We start from the raw sequence: 12,265 nt of genomic DNA, 5'->3' as shown, positions 1-12,265 counted from the left end.
CACTGCATCTCACAAATTTTCTTTTTATCTTCACTTAGTTTAAAATATTTTTCAATTTCTCTTGAGGTTTCTTTGACCTATGTGTTACTTAGAAGTGTATTGTTTAATGTCTCAGTGTTTTGGGATTTTAAGCTATCTTTCTGTTACCGAATTCTAGTTGAATTCCGATGTCATCTGAGAGCAGACATTGTATGATTTCTATGTTTAAAATCTGTTAAGATATGTTTTATGGCTCAGAATGTGGTCTACCTTGTAAGTGTCGCATGTGGATGGGAAGCATGTGTATTCTGCTATTGTTGATGAAGTAGTCTTTACATGTCAGTTATTTCCAATTGATTAACGGTGTCAGATTCAACTATGTCTTTGCTGATTTTCTGCATGCCAGGTCTATTTCTTAGAGGGGTGTTAAACTTTCCAACTATAATAGTGGATTCAGCTCTTACTCCTTGAAATTGTATCATTTTTTTGCTTCACATATTTTGATGTTCTGTTTAGACACACTGATGTCTTGGGAATTAACCTCTTTATCATTATAAAATGCCTTTCTTTATTCCTGATAACTTTGACATCTGATCTATCTGAAATTAATATAGCTACTCCTGCTTTCTTTTGATTATTGTTAGCCTGGAATATCTTTCTCCATCCATTTATTTCTTATCTGTATGTATCTTTATATTATAGTTAAAGTGGGTTTTTTTGTAGACAATATGTGCTTGGGTTTTCTCTTTAAAAAATGTATTCTCAGCCATGTGCGGTGGCTCATACCTGGAATCACAGCACTTTAGGAGGCTGAGGCGGGTGGATCACCTGAGGTCAGGAGTTTGAGTCCAGCCTGACCAACATGGTGAAACCCTGCCTCTACTAAAAATACAAAAATTAGCCGAGCATGGTGGTGGGTACTGTCCCAGCTACTCAGGAGGCTGAGGCACAAAAATCACTTGAATCCGGGAGGTGGAGGTTGCAGTGAGCTAAGATCGTGCCATTACACTCCAGCCTGGGCGACAAAGCAAGACTCTGTCTCAAAACAAACAAACAAACAAACAAAACAAACAAACACAACCTGTTATAACAATTTCTGTCTTTTAATTGGTGTATTTAGACCATTGTTATTTAAAGTGATGCTTTTTTATTTTTAGAGATAGAGTCTCACTGTATCACCCAGGCCTGGAGTGCAGTGGTGCCATCATAGTTCACTGTAACCTTGAACTCTTGAGCGCAAGCCATCCTCCCACCTCAGCTTCCCAAGTAGCTGGGACTACTGGTGCACACCACCACTCCTGGCTAATTAAAGAAAATAGTTTTTTTGGATGGACGGGTTCTCGCTGTGTTGCCCAGGCTGGTCTTGAAATGCTGGCCTCAGCCTCCTAAAGTGCTGGGATTACTGGGATGAGCCACCATGCCCAGCTTTAGATGATTGTTGATATAATGGAATGGATATCTACCATATCTGTTAACTGTTTTCTATTTATTGTCCTTGTTCTTTGTTCTTATTTTTGTCTTCCACTCTTTTTGTGCCTTTTGTGGTTTCATTTTATTTTATTTTATTTTATTTTATTTTATTATAATTTTTTGAGACAGAGTCTTGCTCTGTCACCCAGGCTGGAGCGCAGTGGCATCGTCTTGGCTCATTGCAAGCTCTGCCTCCTGGGTTCATGCCATTCTCCTGCCTCAGCCTCCTGAGTAGCTGGGACTACAGGCGCACGCCACCCTGCCCAGCTAATTTTTTAATATTTTTAGTAGAGATGGTGTTTCACTGTGTTAGCCAGGATGGTCTGGATCTCCTGACCTCGTGATCTGCCTGCCTCGGCCTCCCAAAGTGCTGGGTTTACAGGCGTGAGCCACCACGCACAGCCTGCCTTTTGTGATTTTAACTGAGCAATTTGTATGATTCTGTTTTCTGTCCTTTCTTAGCATAGTTCTTTTTTTTTTTTTTTTGAGTTGTTGCCTTAGAGTTTGTAATATGTTTACAACAAACCCAAGTCTACTTTCTAATGACACTGTGCAGTAGTGTCCCACTTTAACTGTGGTTTTGCTTTTCACAGTTTTGGTTACCTCCAGTTAACCATGGTCTGAAAATATTAAATGGGAAATTCCAGAAATAAACAATTCATTAATTTTAAGTTGTGCGCTGTTTTCAGTAGCATAATGAAATCTTGTGTCTTCCAGCCTGAGATGTGAATCATCTCTTGGTCCAGCACATCCATACTGTATATGCTACCTGCCCCTTAGTCACTTAGTAGCCATCTTAGTATGATTGAAAAAACATACTGGATATATTGGGTTTGCTGTTATTTGGTTTCAGGCATCCACTGGGGGTCTTGGAATATATTCCCCATGGATAAGATGGCACCACTGTAATTTTCACTTGTAATGTGAGTACTTTATAAGAACAAAATAATCCTAATTCCTTCTTCCCATCCCTTGTATTATTGCTGTCAGTCATTTCACTTATACATAAGCATATGTATTTATACATAAGCAATCATAATTGAATACATTGTTGCAGATATTATTTTGAACAAACTTATCTATTAGATCAGTTAATAAGAAAAAAGTTTTTTTTTTAAATTTTATCTTCACTTACCCCTTCTGAGATGCTCTTCCTTTCTTGATATAGATCTAAGTTTTTGACCTGTACCGTTGTTGTTCTCTCTGAAGGACTTTTAACATTTCTTGCAAGGTAGGTCATCTGACAACAAATTCTTCAATTTTTGTTTGCCTGAGAAAGCCTTCACTTTTGAAGGATAATTTTGCAGGGTACAGAATTCTAGGTTGATGTTTTCTTTCTCTCAACATGTTACATATTTCATTCCCTCTCTTCTTGCTTGCATGGTTTCTGAGTTGATGTAATTGTTACCTTAGGTATTTTTTTCCCTCTGACCTCTTTCAGGATTTTTCAGTATTCTGTGGTTTGAATATGATGTGACCAGGTATAGTTTGGGCATTTATCCTTTTTGATGTTCTTTGTCGTTTGGTTTCTGAGATTAATTTGAGGAATATTTCTTGTTCTTCCTCTCTTTTTTCTCTTTTTGGTATTTCCATTACATGTTACCTTTTTGTAGTTTTCTGTATTAAACATTCTGTTCTTTTTTTTTTTTTTCCAGTCTTTTTCTCTTTGCTTTTCAGGTTTGGAGGTTTCTTTTGAAATATCTTCAAGCAATGAGATTGTTTCCTCAGCTGTGTGAGGTCTACTAATAGGCCCACTAAAAGCATTCATCATTTCTGTTAGTTTTTAAAAAATCTCTATCATTTTAATCTCTAGAATTTTGAGTTCTCTGCTTACATTGCCCATGTCTTCTTGCATGCTGTCTACTTTATCCACTAGAGCTGTTAGCATATTAATCATAGTTGCTTTAAATTCCTCATCTGATCATTTTAAATTCCCTCTTACCTCCGAGTCTAGTTCTGATGTTGCTCTGCACTGTGTTTTTTGCTTTTTAGTATACCTTGTAATTTTTTTTCTCGATAGCCAGATGTAGTGCACTGGGTAAAGACAACAGCTGTAAATAGGCCTTTAGTAATGTGGCGGGCCTTGTGGGGGCGGGGGGGGGGCGGGGGGGGAAGTTTGAGTTTTTACTCTCCTCCCCACCCTGCCCTTTCACTGCTTTTAGGTGGGGCAGAATGGCCTAGAATGGGCTAGAGTTAGATAGGTTCTCTTAGGCTAGAACTGGCTGGAGTTTATTTCTCTTCTCATAGGTTAGGCTCTAGTTAAATAGTTTCTCCTGAAGGCAGGCCTTGTTAAGAGAAATGGTTCCTTTTCCCCTCCTGCTGTTGAAAGCAAGAAGAGATTTTTCTGTGAAATTCACTGTGAGAAACTGGTAGAGCCCCTAGAGGTAAAACACAAAACTGTGGGGCCCCACAATGACTGGGTCCCTCTGTAGTTTTTATCTTCCAGACTTGTCCACACTGAACCTCCAGCGTTTTGTCAATGATGGTTCAGGTTTTTGTACCCATGGAGGTTTTTACCCATGGGTTTCTGCTCAGGTAAGTTGTGATTCGTGTCTGTCCCTCCAGTTCTGAGGGTACCTGTTTGCCCTGTGACTTTATTGACCTTATGGATCTAGCAAGAGTTGTTGATTTTTCAGTTTAGCTTTTTACATGTATTAACTATAGTTATATCCCTTTTCTAATTTGGTAAGCCAGTTATAACTATAGTGGAATGGACTATAATTAATAGTTAATAACTAAGTTAATATCTGTCCATTATTATAAATGTCTTATAAATAATAATTCTTATTAAAATAGTAAAACTATCGGATTTAATATCAGGATTACCATTTGTGACTAACCTTTGAGGGATTTCCACTAATGATGCCTCTCATACTGCCTGGAGTTATGTATCAAAATCTTGGATTATCTTCTGGTCTAATTATTTGTTAATTTTTAGCTGTTGCTTATGTAATGACTATTGGTTCTTATTTAGTGGTGGCTTTCAGATGTTAGTATTTAATTGACATAGACAAGATAAGGGTCTTTTGCTTTGTCAGTACACTTGATGAGACAGGTGGAATTGGAGTTCCAAAGTCATACATGTGTTACTTTACTTCAGCGCCTTTTGGTTATTTGCATATGGTTTAAGTATACAACTTTGTGTAAACCCCATATATGCCTTTATTTACAAGGAGAAACTTCAGTGATATTATTTTAAAAAGTGGGCAACCCAAATTATTGTTTGTACATTTTGAGTATAGCTGCTAATTGACAACAGATTACGGTGACATTTGGCACAAAGAAAAAGCCTGGAATCTTGTTACATTAATTGGCCTAACAATTTAACTTTACCTGTCCTTTCTTTTTTTGATATGAAAGTTTGTAATTGACTCTTCTCTTTTTGAAGTATCAGGTTTTTCTTTGGATAATATTTTTCACTAACTTTAGTATATTATTTAAAATTATATATTGTGGTGGTAGATATTGGTGTTGTCTGTCAAATAGCTCTGGCACTCTCCCTTCTGGATATGTGGTGGAATTACACAGCTCCAAGCCTGCTTGAGGGGCCCATATGACTGTGTCCAGTGAATTGTGGGTGGAAATCATATGGGTCACTTCTGGACTGCAGCAAAACCCTCCTGAGCTTTTTTCTTTTGTAGTTACTGTCAGTGTTTGAAATACTGACTGCTTCGACGGTTTAGTTGAAGAGATAGTGAAGCAAAGACACCTATATGTCTTTGATAAGCCATACATAATTTTCAAACTGAAGTTTAAAATGAAAAGTTTAGCTACTTATTGCCACGTAACATCATTTCAGAACACAGTCGCTTAAAAAGCAAACATATTTCATGATCTTGTGGGTTAGGAATTTAGGTCAGGCTTGGCTGGGCAGTTCTTCTGCTCTGCTGGCATCAACCAGAGTCATTTATTGCTATTCAGGTGACACCTGGGCTGGTCTAGAGGATCCAAGTCAGTTTCATTGGTTGATTTTTGTTTTTAAGGCCTAGATAAAGTTAAATTTCAGAAGAAGATCAATATTGATAGAAATAATTGTTAAAAAGATGTATGTTGTAATTTGTTGGTTTATTTTAGTTTCTTTTATTAATTGCAAAAAACTCCATTAACATTTAAAACTTATGTAGGAAAACTAAAGGAAATACTGATAACAACTAAATAAAACACCTAGAGAACAGTTGACTTCTAACAGTCACTATTTTTTTTCATTTATTAGCAGTCTATCCTGCTTAAACAATTACTATTTAAATTAATGCCCATATATTTTTTGGCTTTTGACAAGTATTGGACTCTTAAGCTTTTTGAGTTTGCATTAAAAAATCACATTAAATATTATAACAGTAATGTATATTTGTAGAAATTTATGGAACTGTGGGTGAGTATAAAGAGAGTAAGTCACCTGTAACAGTGTTAACTCCCAGAGAAAATTAGTGCTTTTTTTGTGTATTTACTTTTAGTTGCTTACATTGTTCTGTGAAAGCAGCAACTATATTCGTATTATTAATCAGTGTCAATATTTTAAGTAGTTTAGTGAATAAAGATAGGGTTAATAAATAATTTGCTTTTTCTAATATAGTGCTAGTGTTTTAGCTTTACAACACAATTTTGATGACATTGGATACACTAGATTCAAGGAGATATATCCAGAAAACATAACTGTCAGTAGGCAGACTTCTTTCAAAAGAAGGGAGGGACATGGTTACACAATTTCTTAGCTATGTTTTCTTCTGTAGTTTTAGTAGGAAGCAAGCATGAAAAATATTGCCATTCTCTGGAGGTAAGGGAAGTCAGTTATTCTATTTAATAGCTGATTACGCTGGGCATGGTGATGGTGGCTCATGCCTGTAATTCTAGCACTTTGGGAGGCTGAGGTGGGAGGATAACTGGAGTCCAGGAGTTTGAGACCAGCCTGGGCAACATAGTTAATCCTTGTCTCTACAAAAAAAAAAAAAAAAAAAAAAAAAAAAAAAAAAAAAAAAAAAAAAAAAAAATTAGCCAGGCATGATCGCATGTGCCTTGTAGTCCTGGCTAGTGGGGAAGCTGAGGTGGGAGGATACCTTGAGCCCAGGAGTTTGAGGTTATGATGAGCTATGATTGTGCCACTGTACTCTCGCCTGGGTGACAGAGCATGATCCCATCTCTTAAAAAAAAAAGTTGATTAAAGCATAGAGGGAGAAGGCATATTTTTTGGATAACTAGTCGATAATGAATGTCTTTTACTTGCATAGTTAGTAAATACGAGTTCATTTTAAATATATTATTTTTCTCTGTGCTTTTTATAAATCTTTGTGTCTATATATGAGATTTATCTGCTTGCTTTATATTATATAATTAACATTAATTAAGCAACTATCAAACATCATTCAGGTTTTGTGATAGCTCTGGTTTATAAAAACAGATACAATGCCTGTTTTCATAGAGCATATAGTCAAATTGAGGGTGTGGTCTCCTGTGAATGGCACATACAGAACAGGGGTTCTTAACTTTTTCAGTGCCATAGTCCCCTTTGGTACTGTGATGTAGTCCATGGACTCTTTTTCAAATAATGTTTTTAAATGAATAAAATAAAAATACACCAAAATAGGATCACAAAGATAAACAATTGCATTGAAATAAAAATAAGCCAAACTTGTAATTTTGTAACATCTTTTTAATTCACTTAAATTATAAAATCTAGCAGTGAATTTAATAACTACTGTAATTTTGAAGTAGTGATGAGGGTGAATGATATTTTGGGTTATCTGCAACAACTGCATGTGATAAGAAAATATCCGTGATTTCTGTTGGTGACAAAGACTTAGGTATCCACCAATACCACTGTGCTTGTTGCTTACGTTCTTAATATTTTCTTGGAATTCTAAATTTTCGAAGTGAATAAAAATTAGAGGTTAGTAAAAATAAAGAAGTAATTTCTCCCTCTAAAATTCTATAACCCTTGAATAAGTAAACTTTAAAAATCCACTGAAAAAGTAGGATGCTTTGAAAGAATATACTAATGTATTGATAAGGGAGTCCAAAATTGACCTCTAAAATATTTTTGAAATAGCCTGTTATGCTATCAATATCGGTAAGTTTGTTCAGTATATTTGTAGGCTACACACAGTCCTTTCAAAGAAGTATTTAACCTTTGAGGCAAATACTTTTGTAATTGTTCAAAATCAAAATGCTTTATTTCTGTGAACTTGGCTGTGAGATAAATGTTCTGTCCACTTCATAATTTTATTCAGCAGTGCTTAAAAAAGAGTATTTTTGGTTATCTCATAGTCTTTATATTCAGTAATGATCCCTCAGTAACACGGTCCTAGTAAGACTGTTAACATTTATCTTTAATATTGATGTATTTATAAAACTTACATGCTACACTTTGATGCTATGCCAGGCAGTGGAAGTAGTGAAAAGAGCACATCAGGCTTTAGAGTTACACAACCCGATTTTGGATCCCAGCTTTGTTTCCTGTTAGCTTTGTGATCTTGAGCTTGTAATTAACTTTCAGATTTTATTTTCCTTATCTTTTAAATGAAGAAAATATGTTAGATGTTATTCTTTTTTTAAAAGAGAAGACTTGAGAGAGAACTATTAGGCACACTTTGATTTATCCTTTTAGTTTTAGCTGGGCTTCTAATACCTTTCTGAAGCCTTTCTGAGCTGTATTCCCCACTTCTTCCCCTTAACTCCCATCATGCCATGTGCTTACCAGCATCGTTATTATTGTGTCCTATTTTTATTTTCAGTCTTTCATCTAGATCCATTAAACATGGGGATCTTGACTATCTTTGTAATGACTGCCATTTGAGTAGAAATTATAGTATGTACTTGTTACTCAAAATTTTGTTTGGTAAATAACCATTCTAAATTAATGATATATTAACTCTGGAGCATAGAGCCAGGAGGGGCTAAATAAATGTCCTCTTTATTCCCATTAATTCTCATAATGCAATTTAATTAATTCATGATGTGACATCAAGAGTTAGAAATTGAGTAGATGAGGGCCGGGCACGGTGGCTCATGCCTGTAATCCCAGCACTTTGGGAGGCCGAGGCGGGCGGATCACGAGGTCAGGAGATCGTGACCATCCTGGCTAACACAGTGAAACCCCGTCTCTACTAAAAAATACAAAAAATTAGCCAGGTGTGGTGGCGGGCGCCTGTAGTCCCAGCTACTTTGGAGGCTGAGGCAGGAGAATGGCGTGAACCTGGGAGGCAGAGCTTGCAGTGAGCCGAGATCGTGCCACTGCACTCCAGCCTGGGCGACAGAGCGAGACTCTGTCTGAAAAACAAAAAAAAACAAATACAAATTGTATAGGCGAGGTGGACAAGTGAATCCATAGACTATAGTGTGTGAATGTAGATGGAGGTCATCAGAATAACAGCTACATCACTACACTTAAGACATTGAGCTAAGTGCTTTTCATGCGTTCTTTTTTTTTGGATCATAAAGACAGTTTTATACTAGGTGGTATTGTCTGTCTTTTAAATGACGAGCAAAGTAAAATTGAGATGAAGTTAAATAACTTGCCAAAGGTAACATTGCTAGCAGATGGCAGAGCTAGAATGCAGACTCGGAACCATTGGATTCCAAGCCTTTGATTTTAACTAACAGAGCAGACACCTTTTGCTATTAAACTTTCTCATGTCTTAGAACCAATTTATATAGTTATTTAGCTATTCTTGATCTGAATACCTTTTTGGGGGGGGGATTCAAATTGTATTTATTTTCTCTCATCTGTGACACATTCATTTTGTTCATAAGGTCATTTGTCACATAGAAATGTAAATTTTCATTTTATTGTTCCTTTTGAATACAAGCTTATGTATTTGTAGATTTGATTCTACATACTTTGTCAATTTTGTCTCTAGGGATAGACAGGATACCTTGATTGATAGAACGTATAAACACTTCATTTAAGGCCAGCTTTTCTATTTCAATTTTTTAAAAAAGAAAAGAAACATGTTATTTTAAGTATGAAAACCAAAACCATCTGTTTGATGCTTCATGTTATCATTAATTTTATGATTTGATAGGATTTACAGTTATTTGTAGTTTTTTCTAACTACGCAAGAATAGTTATACAAATTGTTTGTTTTTCAAAATACTTTTCTAAAATTCATTTTGAATGTAGAAGATAGTTTTTTTTTTTTAAAAGAGGGAAGTCAGACTGAAGTGCTAATCTGAGTGATAAGAGATAAAGTTTTGTGTGAAATTTAGTGTTCAAGCTGCTAAATATGTCTAGTGTATAGTTGAAATATGGTGTGGAACTCAGGAGAGGAGTTAGTGCTAGAGATGTTGACTTACAAATCATAAAGTCCAGAGGAAATTGTTGAAATGTGGATAATAAATAAGTTCTTCAAACAGGAGCTTATAGGCTGGGTGCAGTGACTCATGCCTGTATTCTTGGCACTTTGGGAGGCCAAGGCAGGAGGATGATTTGAGGCCAGGAGTTTGAGACTAGCCTGGGCAACATAGTGAGACCCCCATCTCTACAAAAAAATGAAAAAGAATGTGGTGACATGTGCCTGTGGTCCCAGCTGCTTGGGAGACTGAGGTGAGAGGATTGCTTGAGCCCAAGAATGCGAATGATCATACTACTGCCCTCCAGCATGGGCAACAGAGTGAGTCCTTTTCTCAAAAACAAAAACAACCACCCAACCCCAGGAGTATATAAAGGATGTATAGAGGGCTGTACTTATATTTAGAGGTCTAAAGGAAATCAGCTGAAGAGATAGATATTAGACTATTATATCTCTGTGCTTATAAAAGATAGAAGATCATTTCACTAAGGAGGAAGTGGTCCTGGTGTGAAGTGAATTTTTAGGATGTTTGAAGAAAGCTTGTGGGTGGTAACTGGATTGTTAATTCTTTTGCTGTTGGTCCATTGGTGGTGTTGACGAGAATAATTGTGTGTGTGCGGTGTGTGTGTGTGTGTGTGTATGTTTTGAGACAGTTTCGCTCCTGTTACCCAGGCTGGAGTGCAATGGCATGATCTCGGCTCACTGCAACCTTCACCTCCCAGTTTTAAGCGATTCTCCTGCCTCAGCCTCCCGAGTAGCTGGGATTACAGGCATGTGCCACCACGCCTGGCTAATTTTATATTTTTAGTAGATGGGGTTTCACCATGTTGGTCAGGCTGGTCTCGAACTCCGGACCTCAGGTGATCCGCCTACCTTGGCCTCCCAAAGTGCTGGGATTTCAGGTGTGCGTCACCACACCCAGCTGAGAATAATTGTTATAATAGGAGGCTGGATACAATTAGAAAAGTATAGTTGAAGGGGAAGGTAGTAGAGTTCAGTCATGCCATCTCTCATTTGGTGGTAAAAGGAAAGACAGAGAAGAGGCGCTTGAAAGGACTTTAAGATTTTTTTTGTTTGTTTGGGGTTAGTGATGCAGAAAGGTCTAAACAAATTTCAGGTTAGAAAAGAAGGAGCCAGCCAAGAGCATGGAACTGCATCATGAGCACTGGTGGGAATGTGTAATGTCCCTTCATTGTAGTAATAGAGCATGCCAGACAGAGTGGACATATAATTTTTATTAAACAAGAAGAATGATGTTAGGGGTAGTGGTGTGTGGAAATCCTCTCAGCTGTTAGGCTGCCTCCTGAGAAAGAACATTTAAGGTGTTTTGGGTTGGATTCAAGGAGAATGGAAAAAGGCAATAAAGTGAAGGTTTGTCCTTTTCAAATATTAAGTTTTTAGAATGGCTAATAATTAGGATACATAATGAGTCTTTTAATGATGATTTTATAAAGTGTGAAACAATTTTTAATGAGTCACTTTGAAATACATTTGTTCTGTAGACCAATTGCTATAATCCTGAAAATAAGATTCTTTTTTTTTGGCCAGGCACAGTGGCTCATGCCTATAATTCCAGCACTTTGGGAAGCCGAGGCGGGTGGATCATCTGAGGTCAGGAGTTTAAGACCAGCCTGGCCAACGTGGTGAAACCCAGTCTCTACCAAAAATACAAAAATTAGCCAGGCATGGTGGTGGGCGCCTGTAATCCCAGCTATTCGGGAGGCTGAGGCAGGAGAATCGCTTGAACCCGGGAGGCAGAGGTAGCAGTGAGTAAAGATCGTGCCATTGCATTCCAGCCTGTGTGACAGAGTGAGACTCCATCAAAAAAAAAAAAACAAAAAAAAAAAACACACAAAAAAGAAAAAAATATCTTTTTTTGTTGTTGTTGTTGTTGTTGAGGTAGGATCTAGATGTGTTGCTCAGGCTGGAGTCCAGTGGTACCATCACAGCTCACTGTAGCCTTAACTGCCGGGGCTTGATTGATTCTCCCACCTCAGCCACCTGAGTAGCTAGGACTACAGGCGTGTGCCACTATGCTTGGCTAATTTTTTGTAGAGATGGGGTGTCACCATGTTTCCCAGGCTGTCTTGAACTACTGGGCTCAAGCAATATGCCTGCCTCAGCCTCCCAAGGTGCTGGGATTACATGTGTGAGCCACCACACCTGGCCAAAAATAAGATTTTTTTTTTTTTTTTTTTTTTTTTTTTTGAGACAGAGTCTGGCTTTGTCACCTAGGCCTGAGTACAGTGGCACGATCCCAACTCACTGCAGCCTCCACCTCCCAGGTTCAAGGCATATCCTTCCATCTCAGCCTCCTGAGAGCTGACATTATAAGTACTCCCCACCTTGCCTGGCTAATTTTTACATATTTTGTTGAGATGAGGTTTCACCATCTTGCCCAGGCCGATCTGAAACTCCTGAGCTCAAGGGATTTGCTTGCCTTGGCCTCTCAAAGTGCGGAGATTACAGGCATGAGCCACCATGTCTGGCCAAGATTCTTAACATTTATTACTAGGATGAAACTTCTCTGA

At 37.5% G+C, this 12,265-nt stretch overlaps 1 protein-coding gene across 14 annotated transcripts in view; it reads left to right on the top strand.

Moving 5' to 3' along the window:
* The window catches only part of KMT2C (lysine methyltransferase 2C), a 306,019-nt gene that overhangs the window by 92,691 nt on the left and 201,063 nt on the right, over positions 1 to 12,265 (top strand). The window lies entirely within an intron of this gene.

This window comes from Nomascus leucogenys, chromosome 13, assembly GCF_006542625.1.
Source record: "Nomascus leucogenys isolate Asia chromosome 13, Asia_NLE_v1, whole genome shotgun sequence".
Classification (NCBI taxonomy): Eukaryota; Metazoa; Chordata; class Mammalia; order Primates; family Hylobatidae; genus Nomascus; species Nomascus leucogenys.
This window is presented reverse-complemented; position numbering and strand designations above follow the sequence as displayed.